Consider the following 20624-nt stretch of genomic DNA (forward strand, 5'->3'; position numbering starts at 1 on the left):
ACGTTTTCTCACACAATGGGAGTTAACATCCTCCGACCGCTGGGCTCTAAATACCATCTGTTCAGGACTAAGTCTAGAATTTACTGCCTCTCCACCAAACCGGTTCTTCAGATGCCCGACTCCTACCAACAAAACGGAACAAAACCTTCTGAGACAAGAAGTGCAACATCTGTTGGACATTGCAGCCATCGAACCGGTGCCCCTAGACCAGGAAGGTCAAGGGTTTTATTCGCTTATCTTCCTAGTTCCCAAGGCCTCAGGGGGTCACAGGCTAATACTGAACCTCAAACAGCTAAATGTGTACATAAGATACCGCAGATTCAAGATGCAGTCGCTCAAATCCATCCTAGCCTGCATCCGGCAACACGATCTCCTGACCTCCATAGATCTACAGGAGGCTTACCTGCATGTACCCATACATCCAGCTCACAGGAGGTACCTACGGTTTTACCTGGAGGGGGGGCATTACCAATATCGAGCCATGCCCTTCGGACTATCTTCCGCACCAAGGGCCTTCACCAAACTGTTAGATGTCGTAATGGCAAATTTACGCCTCCAGTCGATAAGACTACAGGCATACCTAGACGACATCGTCATCCTCTCCAGGTCCCCCAGTCAAGCAGAGGTAGACCTCAGGCATACCATTCAGGCCCTGCAGGCACATGGGTTTTCAATAAATGTGCCCAAGAGCCATCTAATACCCACGAGATCCCTCCAACACCTGGGCACCATCATAGATACGACCAGCTGCCAGGTCTTCCTGTCCCCGGACCACCAGTCCTCTTTGCTGGAGATGGTGGAATCAATACGACACAACCACAAGGTACAGCTATCCCTACTATCCCGACTCCTGGGGATATTTGTGTCCTGTATCGATGTTGTACCATGGGCAAGACTCCACGCCCGTCAGCTGCAGTGGTTCCTTCTGCCCTTTCAGAAGGGAAGAACCAGTCACACCAACAGACTGGTATTACTTCCCTCCAAGGTTCGTCGATCCCTTCGGTGGTGGACAACATCAGCCATACAACAGGGCACCTGTTTCAAGGAGCAGATGGGCATCACAGTAACAACCGATGCGAGCCTCTCCGGCTGGGGCGCACACACTGCTCAACAAGTAGCCCAGGGCTGCTGGACATCAGAGGACCTCAGCAACAACAGCATCAATTTCCTAGAGCTGAGGGCGGTTTCACTGGCGCTCCAACAATTCCTTCCCCGGATTGCAGGCCGTCCGGTACTCATCCTCACGGACAATGTGGCCACACGAGCACACATAAACCATCAGGGAGGCACCAAATCCAGTTGCCTCATGAAGGAAGCAGAATCACTGATATCCTGGGCGGAAAGACACCTGAAGTCTTTGAGGGCGGAACACATAGCAGGAACCTCGAATACACAGGCGGATTGGCTGAGCTGGGCAACACTGGACCCGGCGGAATGGCGTTTGGATCCAAGCATCTTCCTCGACATCTGTCTCCGGTTCGGAACACCACAGGTCGACCTGTTTGCCACCAGGGACAATACACAGCTCCCTCGATTCTTTTCACGCTTCCCGTCAATGGACGCAGAGGGAATCAACGCCCTGAGATCCCCCTGGCCGAGGGGCCTTCTCTATGCCTTCCCGCCAACCCCTCTCATTCCAAAAGTTGTCTCCAAGCTCCTGGAGGAGAGAGCGGAGTTAATACTAATAGCACCACACTGGCCGCGGCGCCCCTGGTTCTCCGACCTGCAGAATCTGTCGGTCTCCAGACCATGGAGGATCCCGGACAATCGGATAGCACTCTCCCAAGGGTCGGTCCACCACCCGAATCCTCAGTGGTGGCATCTCACCGCTTGGCGCTTGAGGGGTGTCGACTAAGATCTCTCTCGCTACCTGAAGATGTAATCTCGACAATACAGGCAGCCCGTCGAGCCTCAACCACCAGAATTTACGGTGCAACATGGACAACATACTTCAATTTCTGTAAATCGAAGAACTTGGATCCGCTTAAGGAATCGTTGGAACAGATTTTATCCTATCTTCAGGCAGGACTGGATAAAGGACTTGCACCTAATACCCTCCGTCGGCACGTAGCGGCCCTCTCCACGGTAATCCACTTGGACAAGTGGAGATCTCTGTACCACCACCCTTGCATCCGGGACTTCCTCCGTGGTGCAGGGAACCTGAGACCTCAAGTGGTACACAGATACCCTACCTGGGACCTCACGCTAGTGCTACAGGCACTAACAGGCCCTCCATTTGAGCCAATAAAATCAGTTCCTCTGCGCTACCTTTCAATAAAGACAGCCTTCTTGATCGCAGTGACGTCAGCCAGAAGGGTATCGGAATTGTCGGCCCTATCGGTGAGACAGGACCTATGTGTGTTCCACCAAAACAGGGTGGTGCTGCGATTAGATCCAGCATTTTTACCAAAGATGAACACACCTTTCCACCGTGCTCAGGAAGTCATTCTACCTGATTTCTATGCGGAAGCCACTGACCCCAACGAGCGCCGTTGGCACAAATTAGACGTCAGGTAAGCCCTTGAAATATACATTCACAGGACCCAACATCTTAGGAAATCCGAGGCGATGTTTATCTCCTTCCTGCCGGCTTCCTTGGGTCAGAAGGTCTCTTCCCAAACCATCGGACGTTGGATACGATCCTGCATAATTGAAGCATATAAGTCCCAATCCCTACAAGTTCCACAGGGGATTACAGCCCACTCCACAAGGAGCGCGGCTACTTCCGCCGCTTGGAACACCCAAGCGTCGGTCGAGGACATCTGCAGAGCAGCTACGTGGGCATCCCCAACAACGTTTATTAGACACTACCGGCTGGACCTCTTTGCAGCGGCAGAAGCAGACTTTGGCAGGCGGGTCCTCCAGAGTGTTGACACCTCCACTGCTCCCCTGGCCGGGCCTGTTCCCTCCCTGTCTCAGTAGCTTGGGTATATCCCATGTTGGACTCTCCTAAGCAGCGCATTGGAGAAGAGCCGTTGTACTCACCTGAACGGTCTTCTCAATGCGCTGCGTGGAGAGTCCAAACCCACCCGGCCTATTGGCTCAGGGTCGCAGTTATTGTTTTTATGTCAATAAAGTTTATATATATATTTGTACTACACCTGCCTACGCCTTCGTTTAAAAACTGGACCCTAGGGGTCGGTTGGGGGGTGTAGCCAATTTAAATATTTAAATTTTAAACTCAGTCCCTACCAATAAGACTAGAGTATAACCCATGTTGGACTCTCCACGCAGCGCATTGAGAAGACCGTTCAGGTGAGTACAACGGCTCTTCTCTTCTGCTCCACCCTGATTGCTTTTCAAGTGGAATTCTCTGCTCTGTGAAGTACCAAATTTATATTTTTGCATATATCAAAGCTGGAACTGATCTGTAGTTTCTAAAATTTATGAATTCTATTCAGTTAAGTCACACATTAATATACCGCACTAAGATCACCTATATGAAATATTAATAAAGATAGCACTTTTAATCCTACTTGACAAATAACAAGTCTCGTTGAACAGAAAGATTTACTTCTAAGTGGACAGATTATGCAAAATGGTAATCGATGTCCAGAAATGAAATTTGCTCCCTAAGTATCATGTAAGGCTAAAGAAATTAGAGGTAAATGCAGATTATTGTTTGTATTATTTTCATCTCTGTGAGCCATGAAAGCTTTAGCAGAAAATTTGGGAAGCTTTCCTAGTGATTGGCTCATGCTGATGCATGGTGGAATGATTATGAGATTTCAGCTGCACAGAATTTTTCTTAAAAATTAACGGTCATCCATATTCCCCTGGACAGATGGCAGTGTGTACTGTTTGTGCAAAAGAGTTCAGGAGAGAGGAAAAAAAGATGACTATGAGGAGCAGCTGTAGTGTAAATTTGCATGACCATTGCGTCTAAGTATTGTGAATGGTGATTTGGATAAAGAAAGTCTGCAAAAAAAAATCTCGGAAGCACATATCGAGTTATTTTTGCAGCTGCATGACTGTAAAGTCATTTACTACTCCCTTAGGCTCAAATCAAATCCCTAAAAGTGCCAATACATCACAGCCACTTCAGTGATCTGCGCTGGTTCCATGGTATGATATACCAGATGAACTGGTTCTACACACCCTGAGAAAAAATGACAGCTTTTCATTGCAAGCTGTTGTGATCATAAACAGAAACAACCAGCCTTGTGCATGCCCAAACCTGCCTCTCTTTAAAAACGGGGGGGGGGGGGGGGGGGGGTGCAAGGAGAATCATTTAATACAGTTATCTGAGGGATGCCTCCATTTCTGCCAAGTTGATTACCGATAAAAACTTTGTCCTTTTTTATCTTAGAGGTTGATGAATACCTCTTCCCACACATTCTACTTTCTCTTGTTTTCTCCACTTTAGAACTAATAACAATAAATGTTCAAAGCACTAGAAAACCAGTCAGCTCACTGAAGAATAACTGTCTTCAGGATGATGTACTTTTTTGCAAGCATAGAAGATGAAGCCGGAAGAAACTCTCCCTAGTAAACACAAATTGATAATAATTCCAGTGATGCACAAACATGTTTGTATTTTGATACATCATTAGAGCATGTTGACATGACACTATAGCGATGAACAACTTGAGAGATGGGATAGGCAGTCATATTCTCCCCAACCCCAACAGCTAACAATATTTTATATTGTTTCTTCCTATGAAGCAGCACTCTGTGCAAATGAGTCCATCTCTATCCATCTGCCATGGTGACCAATAGACATTAGCAGGGGTGGGTAGCAGGCGGGACGAGGTGGAATGCAGTTCCACCGGCGGAAATGAAGCTGTGTGCCCAGCTCCAGCTGACTATCCCTCCCTCCCATCCTCCTCCTCTTCCTTGGAAAGCGGCAGGGAGACCAGCACCGGCAGGAGTTGCAGGGGGCCCATTTCCTCCCCCCTCTTTTCTCAACATCTGATTGGCACCCATTCACCTAGCTATCGAGCCTGAAGCAGGGGGTGACCCAGGAAGGAGAGCACGAGAAACATGAAGCAAATTGTCACCCCAGAGAGCAACACTGGTGAGGCTGTAAGTTGAGGACTTAACAGTTCACTTCAATGATGATGATCGTTCAAGCCACTCCTACCCAGTCACATGACCATCAAACCACACCCACAAAGTAAGCCACACCCACAGTGTGGCAGTAAAATTTTTGGCTGCCCATTACTGGACATTAGCCTTGGTGGCAGTATGATTACCTCTGAAGGTCATCTGCTGGAAGACTAGTGAGATTACAAATGAAGGCAAATATACATAGCCCAGGATTATGTTGCAGGATCCAATTTGGGTCACTCCTCGGGGTCAAAGATTTAGCCTTCTGAACCTTTCAGACTCATGATGAAGCTCATCCTCAAGGAACTTCTCTCTACCAATTGTCTCAATTGTCTCTCCTTAATCTCATTTATCTTTTCTTCCTTTCAAATATGTTCACTTATACTTTTATATCTTTTCTTCTATTCTTTTCTTTATTTATATTATTACATATCTATTCTCTTCAATGTGTGTTATGTATTGGACAAAATAAATAAATTAAAATAAAATAAAAAATAAATACCAGAGTATGTGTTTTGGTCTATTCCATGTGTGTGGTATTTTACTTGGTACATAGTTGTGTGTAGCTTTTTAGTCGTTCATTGGCATGTTGATGGCCAGCTATTAAGTCTTTGGCTGTGTTGCCAAGCCCTTGCCTCTTTAATGCTTTATAAGCTGGTGGTAACTCGGCACACCTCTTGACTGACAAGGGCCCATTTCCCATGCTTCAATCACTTCCCTGGCTGTTTTTGTACTTGCTAATCCAAGAATCTTAATAGTTGCGATATTGAATGTATGTCCTTGTTCATTGCAATGTGAGGCTACCAATGAGTTCAGTTCAGGTCTCTTCATCTGATCACTCGATTGTGCTCTTCCAATCTAGTGCTTAGCCTCCTCCCTGTCTGTTTTACATTGTCAGGGGATCCACTAGATTACATTGGAAGTATCTCCCACCTTCAAATTATTTTTACAATGCTTAATTTTCCCTCATATGGTAGCCTCTGGGCGGTGTGCAATGCCCACTTGCAGATCTCAGAAACGGTGTTCTACTGCTTCCAAAATGATTTTGTATCTTCTTTCTTCCTTTCTCTCCCCACCGTGTTGCACAAACATCTTCTAACAAATGTTTCCTTGTGCAGATGGTTGGCCCTGTGACAGCACTAATGATGGATTGGCCTGGGGTCTGATCTTATGGGATGTTTCCTGCTGAGGAAAGATTTTGGATCAAGTTGGAATTTCTTTCCATTTAAAAGGCCATATAATATGTTAGCCAAATCTGGAGGGGTATATAGGATATATGAATGTTTATTTAACTAGCTATCATATTCAGGGGTACTGTAGTTAAATAAACATTGGTGGTTCCCCCTTTCAAGTAGCATTAAAGGTACTTTACATTTTCAGGGAAATTAAAGATAATTAAATAGCATAGGTTACTAACAGAGTCATCAGTACATTTGTGACAGAATTCTTCTACAACTGTATATTATTTCTAAACTACCTTTCAGGGGACTTTTACCTTAGAAATCTACAGTGTAATGTATCATACAGCCATAACAGGGTGCTCATGTTTGTTGACAAATATATTATATATGGTTGATGCTTTCTCAATCATTCTACAATAGGATACTGACTTCTCACATACCAGTACTTCAGATGACAACATTTCATAAGTTATAATAAACGCTTTCAATGATCAACACAAAGTATCCAGGTTGCATGTCAATCTAGAGAGTGTTAAGGAAATTTAATTTACAGAATCAACACAAATGTAATTCAGTGCAAAACATTCTAGAGTTGTTCCCTGAAATGCCTGAAGCATCACATCTGGAGTTAAGAAATACATTTATTTTAAAGAAGATAAGGAAATATAAGACCATCGCAGAAACATACAATTGTTTATGAATGTATATAACAATTACATCTGTAGTCCACCAATTTTTTTTTATTTCAATTATGTGATTATCTGAATTTTTATTCTGGATTGAGTCCAAAATAAAATATACATGACAGTGTCTCCAGCAACTAAATTTGTTTCTCAGACAAATTTTAATTTAAATTGTTTTAAAAATGGGGGTGAGGGGGGACTTATGGCTAAAAACAAGTTTCTACTTTGATATGATTGTATCGTTTGGAAAATATAGACATGTTTAATTGCATGCATATTTAAAATGATTGCATATATTCTTTACAGCTTGTGGTTTGCCCTGGAAGAAACAGATCATATCCTATCTGTTGAATATGCATTGAAGTAATGTAAATAGTTGAATGTGGATTGAGCTTTCTGATTGGCTGAGAAAATGACAGTTGAGTTTAAGCGGGAAAAGTGAAAGTATAAAAGGAGCGCTCTGACACTGTTTCCATCAGTCGCGTTCTGAGCTGAAGACACTTTCTAAAAAGAGCTGCTGAACAAAATAAAGAATTAAAAAGAACCGGCTGCCTCAGTCTTCTTCACTATCCATAATATATTTGTGAAAATTTGTTTGTCTCCAGTCAAGGTAGATATCCAAGCATGTCACAAGTAAGCAATGAATTGCTGCTTATATATGGTACCAGGGCAATGACCTTTTATTTAATAATAAATGTTTGAATGAAATACAGTAGCATAGCTGGATAAAGATAAATCTGGAACGTCCATCCCTCAAGGATGGTCTTGGCAGCCCCCACAAATCTGGGGCCAGGCCAATGAGTCATAGATACAATGAGGCCTGTTATCAACCTAAATAATATTTATGGCTTCCTAGCTTGAAGAAGGCTAAGCTGAGAAAGAGGGCTCAGGAATAAGGGCCCTATGGGAAAAGATTGGAGCCCTTTTCATAGAAACTATGTCAGTCTTCCCTTTGTTCTGAGCTTAACACTTAGTGCGTGATTAATAGATAGAATAGGAGATTGAACAGCCAAAAAAAAAATCCATCAGAAGAATTTCGAACAGAAGAATAGTTTATTTATTTTTATTTTTTTTATTCATTTGTCCAATATAACAATACATAGAAAGAAAATAACATGAAGTAATATATATAAGGATAAAAGTGAAAATAGAAGAGAAGATATATGAAAGGAAGAAAATATATATGATATATGAGATAAAGGAAAGACAATTGGACAGGGGATGAAAGGCATACTAGTGCACTAGATTTCTAAAGTGCAAACCACTTTGGGATTCATGATTTTTGCTTAACAATGGCAATAGGGACTGTAGCCACGTGACACTTTTTACAACTCCATCACTTAGCAATGGAGATTTTGGTCCCAACTACCCTTGTAACTCAAGGACTACCTGTAATTAAATATATCCTACTATATATTTCCAAAAATAAAACAAAGGCAATTTGAACATGGTCACTGGGGTACATGCTACCAATTAAGCTGTCTTTCTCAACATCATTATTTTAAAAAAAGAATTCAGAATTTACATTGGCTAGGTTGAATAATAAGCTAGAAGCAATTTTAAGAGGAAAAGGTTATGACCTAGGTTCCAAACATAACATATACAGCGACAATGACATCTTCCTTGATCCAAAATGATTTTGTATATTTCTTATAATTTAAAATATGAATGGAAAACTAGTGTGTTGCAAAGAAAACTACAAGGCTAATGTAAAACTTGCATTTTCTTCAATAGTTGAAAGTTCCCAATCGACTGAAGATCATTCTTAGAAAATAAAAATGAAATGAAATAAAACTCAATTGTCACTTATAGTTGATCTCTCTTAAGTTAAGTCATTCATTGCATTTATATGGCTGCTCATCTCAAATACATGACAGTGGTGGTAGGCCATAAACATTGAAACCAAAATAAGAAATTCTATAATAAAAGTATGAATTATATATTCTTTGATATAGAGGCTGGGAAAGAAGAATGAGCAACCACAGATAACCCAAACATGACACAGGTTCAGTTACACACCTGAGTTTGTTGGTTTTAATGCCAAAAACAGGTTTTTCAAAGTCTTATGAAAAGCCAGATGGGTTGGAATGGGTCTGATTTCTGGGAGATGTTCCAGAGGGCAGGTGCCACAACAGTAAAAGCTCTCTTCCTGGATCCCATTAGATGATACTCCCTAACAGATAGAGTTTCTCTAGCAGAAAGTTATAAATGTACAGATTGCTTCTCCCAATCAATCTTATGACAGCTGGTACCTGGATGAGTCTGAATGTATAGACCAAAATTCCCGATAAGTGGAATACATAAAATAAATGGTTTGAGTGTACATTGACTCAATAGCCACCCTGATCACATACAATGTTTCAATAAAATATTTAGTTTTATATTAGAATGTGATTCAAATGTCATGTCTAGTTTTTTAGTGATTTACAATGATTCTTCTACCAATCAATATTATAAAATCTGTTAATTTCATACCTTGTCACTATTTATTTGTTTATTTGTTTATTTGTTTATTTGTTTATTTGTTTATTTGTTTATTTGTTTATTTGTTTATTTGTTTATTTGTTTATTTGTTTATTTGTTTATTTGTTTATTTGTTTATTTGTTTATTTGTTCATTTGTTTATTTGTTTATTTGTTTATTTGTTTATTTGTTTATTTGTTTATTTTATTTGTTTATTTTATTTGTTTATTCGTTTGTTCGTTCGTTCATTCATTCATTCATTCATTCATTCATTCATTCATTCATTTATTTATTTATTTATTTATTTAATTAATTAATTAAATTTTTATGCCGCCCTTCTCTTTAGAGTCAGGGCGGCTTACAACATGTTAGCAATAGCACTTTTTAAAAAGAGCTAGGCTATTGCCCCCACAATCCGGGTCCTCATTTTACCCACCTTGGAAGGATGGAAGGCTGAGTCAACGCTGGTGATGAGATTTGAACCGCTGACCTTCAGATATAGAAGTCAGCTTCAGTGGCCTGCAGTACAGCACTCTACCTGCTACGCCACCCTGGGTCAATAATGCAGGGATGGGATTAGGGGTGGGTTCCACTCACCTTTTGATGTGGATTGTGACCTTTCGCACGTCCTGCCACACAATTCTACAAATTTCAAGCTGAAGCACAGCTGAGAAGCCCTCTGGTAGGAACCCACCCCTAGATAGGATTCACATAATTTACCTACCAGTTTCCCCAACAGCACCAAAAATGTGAGCACGCATGTGCATTCACTTCACTCACATGTGCCTTTTCTGCGCATGTGCAAAACATTCTGAGCATCCATATGGCTCGCATGGGTTGCTTGCAAATATGGAAGCACTCAAAGACCTCCCTTGGTGTCAGCAGTGGTGAGATGTACTGTTGTTAAGCTCAGGTGAGGTGCAGCAATCAGTTGAACTTTAAAAAAAGGAATTTTTTTGTTTGTTTGTTTATTCGATATACAGTGATACCTTGTCTTACAAACTTAATTGGTTCTGAGACGAGGTTCTTAAGGTGAAAAGTTTGTAAGACGAAACAATGTTTCCCATAGGAATCAATGGAAAAGCGATTAATGCGTGCAAGCCCAAAATTCACCCCTTTTGTCAGCCGAAGTGCCCGTTTTTGCGCTGCTGGGATTTCCCTGAGGCTCCCCTCCATGGGAAATCCCACCTCCAGACTTCTGTGTTTTTGTGATACTGCAGGGGAATCCCAGCATCACAAAAACGAGCGCTTTGCTGGCAACGGAAGTCCGGAGGTGGGGTTTCCCAGCGAAGGGAGCATCAGCGAAATCGCAGCATTGCAAAAACACCGAAGTCCTCGATACCCCACCTCCGGACCTCTGTGTTTTTGCGATGTTGCAATTTCACTGAGGCTCCCCTTGCTGGGATACCCCACCTCTAGAGTTCCATTGCCAGCAAAGTGCCCGTTTTTGCATTGCTGGGATTCCCCTGTTGGGATTCCCCTGCAGCATCACAAAAACACGGAAGTCCGGAGGTGGGGTTTCCCATGGAGGGGAGCCTCAGGGGAATCCCAGCAGTGCAAAAATGGGTGCTTCACTGGCAACAGAAGTCCAGAGGCGGGGCATCCCAGTGGCAGCAGTGGGTTTGTAAGGTGAAAATAGTTTGTAAGAAATGGCAAAAAAATATTAAACCCCGGGTTTGTATCTCGAAAAGTTTGTATGATGAGAGGTTTGTAAAACGAGGTATCACTGTATATGCCACCCTTCTCCTAAGACTCAGGGTGGCTTACAATGTGTTAGAAATCTACATAAAACTGTATATTAAAAACTCACAGTTAAAACTAAACAAACAGACTCACACATCACACATCCAACATTCATTCATTGGGCGGTGCAAGATGTCAAAGTTTCAATGGCCCCAAGCTTACCGGCAGAAGTGGGTCTTCAAAGCTTTGCAGAATGCAAGAAAAGTGGGGGCAGTACAAATCTCTGGGGGGAGCACAGAGGGCTGGGGCAACCACTGAGAAGCCCTTCCCCTATGCCCCACCAGATGATATTGTCTGGCTGACAGGACCTGGAGAAAACCAACCCGGGGTCCTGACTGATCACTGGGAAGCATGAAGCAGAAGACGGTCCCGTAAGTAATCTGGTCCCATGCCAGGTAGGGCTTTATAGGTCATAACCAGCACTTTGAATTGTGTTCGGAGACCAATGCGGTGCAGCATGCGGAGTGGTGAAGAGACATGGGCAAATCTCAGAAGGCCCATGATGGCTCTCATGGCTGCATTCTATATTACCTGCAGTCTCCAAACACTCTTCAAAGGTAGGAATATAGGTCAGTTAATGGCAGTGGCAGGAGTGTGGGGCCAACCAGAGTTGGCATTTGCTGGTTCTCAGAACTGATCAAAATGGCCACTACCAGTTAACTCAAACTGGTCCAAACCACCTGAATACCAGTTCTGCAGGGGTGGGTTCCACTTACCTTGCCTACTGGTTCACATCATGATGGAAGTGCGTGTTTTGTGCATGCATGCTCATTTCACTCATGCATGTGTCCCTGTCATGTCACGCAAAATGCCATGCACAGGAGCCTTTGTGCATGTGCAGAGGGGTATTTTTTGCAAGCTGTGGTGACTGGAGGCCCGGTTCGGAAGCTTGGTCATCGCAGTCAGTTTGGCAAACGGAAGTAAATTTCTGCTACCGGTTCTAAAGAACCAGTCCAAATTGACAGCAAGCCACCACTGCACCTCTGCAATAATGATTGAATGACTCTAAAATATGCTATAAAAGACTTTGGAAAAATAAGAAACAAACTAAGCAGGACCAAAATATCTAACAAACTGATCAACATTTATGTTTTCCTTTCTTTTAACCATAAGGATTTGTTATCCTGAGTGATAACTATTTTAATTTCTTTGGCATTTTGATTTGTGGGCTTTTAGTCATTTTCATGTGAGCAAAAATAAAAACATCAGCAGAAACCATGTGATGTTTTCTAAAGATAGATGCATTGCATTAAATATTTTCTTGTCTGATGCTCCTTTTTTTTCTTAAAATCTCTAGCACAAGGACATCTTCATGGAATTCAGTGTTGCTTTTAAGGAGTCTTAAGTGAACTTGAGACAGATCTTTATATTCTTCCAGGCTGAATAAGCAAAATGAAATTTTCACCACTGGAATTTTTAAGTAATATATAAGTCTTTTAAAAAATAAATATCTTCCATCTTGGTCTAATGGGCATGAAATAAGCAAATGAATAGCACAATCAAATCTATGATAAGACATTTTCCTTGTATTTTCCATCTCAGAACTGGTTTGTTCTAAATTTTATTTATTTGTAACACTTCTAATCTGCTTCTTTAATCATTTAAAATACGTCTGTATCATCTGTAGTTCCACATGGCTTCTGTTTTTATTCTTTCCAAAAAAATAAGCCTAGAATGCATCCAGACAGGCCTGAGCTAAAGACCAATTTCCCTGTTGTGATAGATTTTACTCAATATTCAAGTTGCAATATGAAAAAGATAAGCAATGCATAATAGCAGGTGGAACACTCAAAAAGGAGACAGAAGGACTAATACTGGCGGTACAAGAACAGGCTATTAGAACAAATGCTGTCATAGCCAGAATTGAAAAATCAACAGACGATCCAAAGTGCAGGCTCTGTAAAGAAACAGATGAAACAATCGACCACATACTCAGCTGCTGCAAAAAGATCGCACAGACTGACTACAAGCATAGACATGATGCTGTGGCACAGATGATCCACTGGAACATGTGCCGGAACTACCATTTACCAGTGGCAAAGAACTGGTGGGATCATAAGCCCGAAAAAGTGGTCGAAAATGAGCAAGCAAAACTACTGTGGGACTTCAGACTGACCGAATTCTGAAGCATAACACACCAGACATCCTGATTGTGGAGAAAAAGAAAGTATGAATCATCGACATCGCAATCCCAGGGGACAGTAGAATTGAGGAGAAGCAGCTAGAGAAATTAGTAAAATACTGTACGAAGATCTAAAAATCGAGCTGCAACGACTCTGGCATAAGCCAGTGAAAGTGGTCCCAGTGGTACTTGGCATGCTGGGTGCAGTGCCAAAGGATCTCAGCGGACATTTGAAAACCATCAGAATTGACAAAATCTCCATCTGTCAATTGCAAAAGGCCACTTTACTGGGATCGGCAAACATAATTCGCCGCTACATCACACAGTCCTAGGTGCTCAGGAAGCGCCCAACTGGTAATATGAAATCCAGCATAATGATCTCGTTTGCTGTCTTGTATTGACATAATAATAATAATAATAATAATAATAATAATAATAATAATAGTAATAGTAATAATAATAATAATAATAATAATAATAATAATAATAATAATAATAATAATAATAACCCACCTCTGATCCAAGGGGACAAAAATGATTGTCGAAGCATTGCCTCTTTTCCATGGGTGGCAGCATTGAAGACATATAAAAAGGTCTTGATCTATAGTTAAACCCATCAATTTGTTCCTCCTCCTCTTCTTCTTCACTTTCTTTTTTTCTCTCCCATGAACAATAACTATATCAACATATAGAAATATGAAATATGTCCAAGCCAATTCTTAGAAAAGATTTGCAGTAAAAAGACTTTTTTAAAAAAGTTCTGAAAAGCAATCAGCCATGATTGTAATTAGCAATCTGAAACCATTTTTTCCTCACAACTTTTAAAACTAGACTGCACTGATTAATCAATTGAATCTTTTGTTGACCGATTTGTCACTGACTTTATGAGGTAATCTATATTAAACATAATAAGTTAAATATTGGAACAATGATTTAATTACTGATTTTTTGAAAAAAATAAAGAATAATATCTGTGATGACGGACTGCATTCAGATAATTTTCTCAGAACTGCATTAGATGTATTTTATGTATAAACATTCTATTACTTGTGTTTTTACACAGACCTTGGGCCATACAGAAATTATCTGTATTTCTATTTGTTACATAACATTACTGCATTGGGGGAAAGGGGCATGTTATATAGATAATACTATCCAGTTTTGCTGCCATTCCTAATCACATCATGCTTTGAGAGGTTTATGAAGCAAACACAACCATTTTGATTGAATTACTGTTTTGAGAGCTGTGTATTATTTCTTGATCCCTGGAATATAAGAGAGCTTTTACTTTATTATAAACTTCCTTTAACTCACATTGATTGGTACAAATTCCCCTGATAGCATTTAATAGTTTATTTTCTACTGCTTCAGAAAGGTTCTTTAAGGGAAATCTGTGCTATTTATAGTGAAACTAAACCTAAAAAGTTCAGAAATTAAGCGATAGAAGGTCTTCCCTAGTTCTGCTTCTGGTAAGAGTTGGCTATATGTTCTCTGTAATCATGATATATCTTTTTAATCTTTTATGCCTCCCACAGACAGCTGTAAAAATCCGTTACAGGTGGCCTCCATTTTGAATGCTTAAATAGCATTCCTTATATGAAACCATGTGCAAGAACTGTTCCCTTATTCAAAAAAATATGTGTTGACATGTATATATTATTCATGTTTTACTGAGACATAAATAACAGGTTTCAAGTTCTCCCATGGAGTCAGATAATAAGTAAAGTTTTCGCCTGAAACATCATGAGTGCAACCACCTTTGCTTTGGGATCCTTGTTGCAACAGAAATATTTTAATGTAAAGGGAAGATGCCAAAAGAACAGTAATAATACAAAAAGGTTCAGACATGTTTTATAAAATGACTAGGATTTTCTTTACTTTTTCACGCCAGGTATAAGCCCCAGTCAAAAATGATAATAGAAAAAAAAACTGGACACTCCTATTTAAAAAGATTAAAAAAATAATTTTCTATTTGGGAATAATAAATGCCTCTTGAGATTATATATCTCAGTGCAGACTATTGACAGCAACTGCAGTTTAATGGGCAGCTTTAAAAAAATTTAAACTAAGGGAGAATAATTTATTTGAAGAGAATTTGATGTTGACAAACCATAACAAGATTGGTTATTTACTTGCTATGGTTACTATATTGGTTACTACTTACTATATTGGTTACTGTGTCTTAAAGTAGACAGAAAAAAAGGATTTTGGATTAAAATACACAAATGGTTGCAGGAAATAACCAAAATATCAATAGAATTAACAATAGAGCTCTTTCTCTTGGGAATTTTGAAAAACAAATATAATAGAAGTATTAAATACTTAATACTACATATTACCACCGCAGCCAGGATAGTATTTGCACAATTTTGGAAAAACCCAGAAATCCCTGCAGAAAGTATAATAATTAATAATGAATGTGCCAAATTGGACAGATTTACGATAGAATTACAGGGCCAAAAAGATTCTGATTATTATGAGGCTTGGGAACAATGGAATCAATGGATTGAACATAGAAAAAAAAGAATAGCAATAACTAAAAATAGGATTACAATATGTAAATATAAATGTATACGAAATATGGACAAAATAAATAAGATTAAGTGTAATCTGAATACGCTTAGATAAAAATGGAACTATGTAACAATGAAGAATTGCTCAAAGAATTATTGTAACAGTTTTTAAAGAAAACTGGAATAATGTTTTGCAGAAGCTAACCCACCCAGATAGCCAAAGCACCTAGCCAGTCTAACTCAGAATAGGATATCAGGAACTGTAGTCTTGAAGATAATTGAAGACCAGCACTGCAGAGTTTCTTAGGATAATATTTACTTTTTTCGTAGCAAACCTATACTACCTATTTACAGTTTTTAAAGAAATGTTTGAAAATCAATAAAATGTATCTTTTTATATAAAAAAAAGTGGACAGAACAGCTCTCTGTTGTTGAGAGCAGGTGACAATTTTGCACTTGTCCAGTAAAGGTATCTCTTTCAGCAACACCATTCTCACAATCAGGTATGTTGAATTTTGTTTGCCAAATTATAACAAAACGTGATGTGTAAATGTAATATTGGACTGAGGTGCAGCCAACAGTCAGACAATATAACAAAGTGTGTAAAGTACAATTAAAATGGCCATTAAGAGACTATAAAAAGGAAAACCACATGCCAACACATATTGGCTGCTTCTTCTTTGGATGGTTAGAAGTTTATGCAGAAGGAAGTTTATGAAGACCAGTGAAGAGAAGTTTCTGAGATCAGTCAAACTAAGGCCAAAGCCTCCTCCAAGTGCTGTCTCTCACAAGGTTTAGAATTGGAGTGTACCCTGCAGTATAAAAGTTTGGAAGGTACCAATGGATTCAACCACACCACTGGTTGAACACTTCAGATAAACTTATGCTTTGAAGAAGTGCTATGTCTTAGTGCCATGACAGTGACATTTATTAAGTCTAATAGTAAGGCTCCAGCCAAAATTACAGTCATTCATGGTGAGCATAACTGAAAGATATGCACAGAACTGGGAAGGAGGTAAACCATACAGAAGTGAATTATTCAACATGAATAATTAGTTCAAACCAGAAATTAGTCCCTGAAAAAGAAATAACGACTGAGATGTAGCTAGTCCTTGATTTACAACCATTTCTTTAGTGATTGTTAAAACAGTACTGAAAAAAGGTTACTTAAAATATGTGATGGTTTTCACACTTACAGCAACTAGTCCTTGACTTACAACCATTTATTTAGTGATTGTTACAACAGTGCTGAAAAAAAGTTACTTAATATATGTGATGGTTTTCACACTTATAGCATCTTCCTGGTCATAAGAAATGAAACCCTTCATCTGAAATTATGCATTTGGATGTTGAAGACATTGAAGATTTTGCCAACAAATCTTGTGGTTCAGTGCTATACTTCATTGAAGGTAAAATCTTGAACTTGTTGCACTAGACCAGGAGTGTCAAACTGGTGGCCAGTGGGTCAGATGTGCCACATGCAGGCCACACCCACACCAGCTCTGCAAAGAGAAAAAACATGATACTTCACATGACGGCAATGGGACAAGGCTAGTTTGACACCATGCACTAGACCAGGGGTAGGCAACGTTGGCTTTTCTATGACATGTGGACTTCAACTCCCAGAATTCCTGAGCGAGCATGATTGGCTCAGGAATTCTGGGAGTTGAAGTCCGCCAAACATAGAAGAGCCAACTTTGCTTACCTCTGCACTAGACCAACTGAGGGAAAACAAATCCTTCTCTCCAAAACCCCCATCTTGTGATGATATAGAAGAGGCTGGTGAAACAAAGGAGAAGTAGGAGTCATGGTCATTATCTATGACATATTGATTTGTTAGTTGGAATAGATATTCCTTGGAAAATATGTTTACTGTTTCTTCCCAGCCTGCCAAAACCTCTACTAAATATGCAAAAATATCTCCTATAGCAGTGATGGTGAACCTTTTTTCCCCTCGGGTGCCAAAAGAGCATGCATGCACTCTATCGCACATGTGAGTGCCCACACCCATAATTCAATGCCTGGGGAGGGTGAAACAGCTTCCCCTACCCCTGGAGGCCCTCTGGAGGATGGAAATGGCCTGTTTCCCAACTTCTGGTGGGACCAGTAGGCTCCCAAGGCTTCCCTGGAGCTGGGGGAGGGTAGGCCCAGTCTCCCAAGGCTTCCCTGGAGCTGGGGGAGGGTAAAAATTAAGAGGATGTAAAGAAAATGGTTTATTGCTAGTTGGCTCTTTGATTATTATCTGACTATTATACAATGACTTTATTTTGTTTTTAATATATAGTGGAAATATATTTATGAATATATTGAAGGTTTATAATTAATATTTTTGATTTGATGGATTAAATTAAAAATTGTTAAATATATATTGGTATTTCTAGAGGGAAAGAATCACAATTACTAATGGATGAAACAATTTAATTTTTGGAAATTTGGGATTTTGAATGATTAATAGTTGATGAGAATTAATATTGATATTGATAAATTTCATTTAAGAATTAAATTTAACATAACCATTTAAAAGTAATTAATTATATGATGAAGTGATAACTTGGGATATGATTATATTATAGTTTGGTATAAATTGGATTTTTGGAAATAAATTTAAAATGATAGAGGGGAAGGCTCAGTATATGAATAATGAATCTATTTAAGTTTTGAAATTTGAAGAATAACAGCCTTCTCTTTTACTGCAAAATATTTTAGTTATATACAGTATATGATATAAAATATTTACTGCGAATTGATATTTCACTATTGAAAAGTAATAGTGGAACCTTTAGGGGCATTTAGTTATGAGAAAATAGGGGTTTAGAAAAATGAAGGATTAATAAGGAAATAAGGAAATGAATGAAACACAGTGCTGTTTATTTATTAAGCAAGAGAGAATGATTAGCAGAGGAAGTAAACAATAGCATTAAAATTTAATTGGAGAATGAAATAGTCTATGTAAACCGGGTGATGAAATTAGATAAAGGAGGTAGCATGAAATTAATGACATATACCAAGAGCAATAGATATGAAATTAAGTAGTATTAATGATATTTACTAGTTGATATATTTTTACTAAGTTGTATTGATGTATACAATGAATGGTTTTTAGTGGGGAGGAAAAATAATAACAAAATCTTTTTGTAATTAAAACTATCCACTCAGGGAAGGATTTAGAGGGCGTAAAAGGGAGTAGGAAAGATGGATAGAAAGGAGAAAGAGTAGAAGGGGAGGTAGAGAAGGGGGAAGCAAAGAGGAGGAAGGAAAGAGAATAGAAGGCGAGGTAGAGAAGAAAGAAGGTAGGAGGAGGAGATGGTACTAGGGAAGTGGAGAGAAGGTGTAAGGAAGTAGATATTAGAGGTGGAATAGCCACCTGAGATAGAAAGAGGGAAGTGGAGAGAGGGAAGATTGAGATGTATTAAATAATAAAATTAAAACTGGAATGTAATTTATGTTGTTGTTCCATTGTCTTTAAGTAATAAGATATAGATAGATAGATAGATTTCTATTGAAGGTACTTGCGATGTATGTTATGGATGTTGTTGATGTAGACAAAAAAAATAAAAAAGTTTACTGAGAAAAATTGGAATTAACTGATTAACGAACTGTTGTTACTAAAGTCTGCTGCTCTAGGAAATACTTTACTCCAAACTGATGTATTACAAATTTGAAATATTATCCTAATTATTACATGTAATTATTAATAATGAATTTATTATAACAGACATGTTTATAACTTGTTTTCATGTGAAACATGATAGAAGAAGATACATAATCAAAATTGATTAAAGCAATCGCAAATGATAGTAGAACACTCGTTTTTAAAAAATCACCAGAAGTAAATAACTAAAGAAGTTTATTAGCTTTTTTAAAAAAAGATTGTAGACAAATGCATTCATTAAGAGGAAACTTCATGGATCATACCAGCTTTTATTTCAGAGAAAGTTCTTGTTTATTCCCCTATATAAAGAATTAAATGACATAGCAAATGGTTAATGCAATATCAAAAAAACCTCGTTGTTTGCATTAACTCTGGAAAGTCACTCATTTCTAAATACCATAACTTCAATAACTTTACCATCATTCTTTCTACAGCTTGCTCAGGTAGTTAGTTATGGTTGTTGTTGTTTTTTAAATAAATTTTTATTGATTTAAAAAAAGAATATATATATCATATTTACATTGTTGAACAGGTCATACTCCATTTCTGTTACATCCTATATTGTCATTTCTTACACTTTCTATTATATTAATCTGTATACATTCACATATATGAAAGAAACATAAATGCCCTTGACTCTATAAAGAATAAACAAAAATAGTTGTTTCATTTATCTATGTATTTTACATTTTTATACTTGTTGTTTATCTCTCTATATATAGAGAGACACTGATACTCTGTATTGTTATACAGTATTTAGTTTTTATTACAGATCCATTCACACAGAGGTTGTTTTTTAATTTAAACAGTGGACAAACTAGAAAGAGTAGGACAAAATGTGAGGTAAAAACTTACTTGAAATGTTAAAGAGAAGCACATTTTCAGCATTGACAGTCAAAACTTCTATCACAAAAATTTTTTCTATAGTTAGAGAACATCTATTAGGAATTTATGTAAATACAGTTATAAATGAAATTTCCTGTCCATCTTATACTAGCAACTGGCACAATGTTTATAGACTAATCATACAGTTAAACGCACACAAAAAATTCAAATCATTTAGTTCCTAAACAGAGATTAAGACACAGTTCTCATCTGGTTTCCCAAAACCTGCTTGATGAGTGTCTTTATTAAGGAAGTAATATATAAATTAAAATTCTGCAGGGGGTTTTTTTTCTTCTTTTTTTAAAAATGCATGCACAAGAGAGTCAGCTTCAT

The 20624-nt window shown here is 38.7% G+C and overlaps 1 protein-coding gene across 1 annotated transcript in view; it reads left to right on the plus strand.

Moving 5' to 3' along the window:
- The first annotated feature begins 787 nt into the window (after positions 1–787).
- Positions 788–20624, plus strand: part of LOC139164763 (transmembrane protein 14C-like) — a 352287-nt gene continuing 332450 nt past the window's right edge. Inside the window, exon 1 of the mRNA XM_070747248.1 lies at positions 788–792. The gene's annotated coding sequence lies outside the window, so the exon portion shown is untranslated. The remainder of the gene's footprint in view (positions 793–20624) is intronic.

This window comes from Erythrolamprus reginae, chromosome 3 (genome assembly GCF_031021105.1).
Source record: "Erythrolamprus reginae isolate rEryReg1 chromosome 3, rEryReg1.hap1, whole genome shotgun sequence".
Classification (NCBI taxonomy): domain Eukaryota; kingdom Metazoa; phylum Chordata; class Lepidosauria; order Squamata; family Dipsadidae; genus Erythrolamprus; species Erythrolamprus reginae.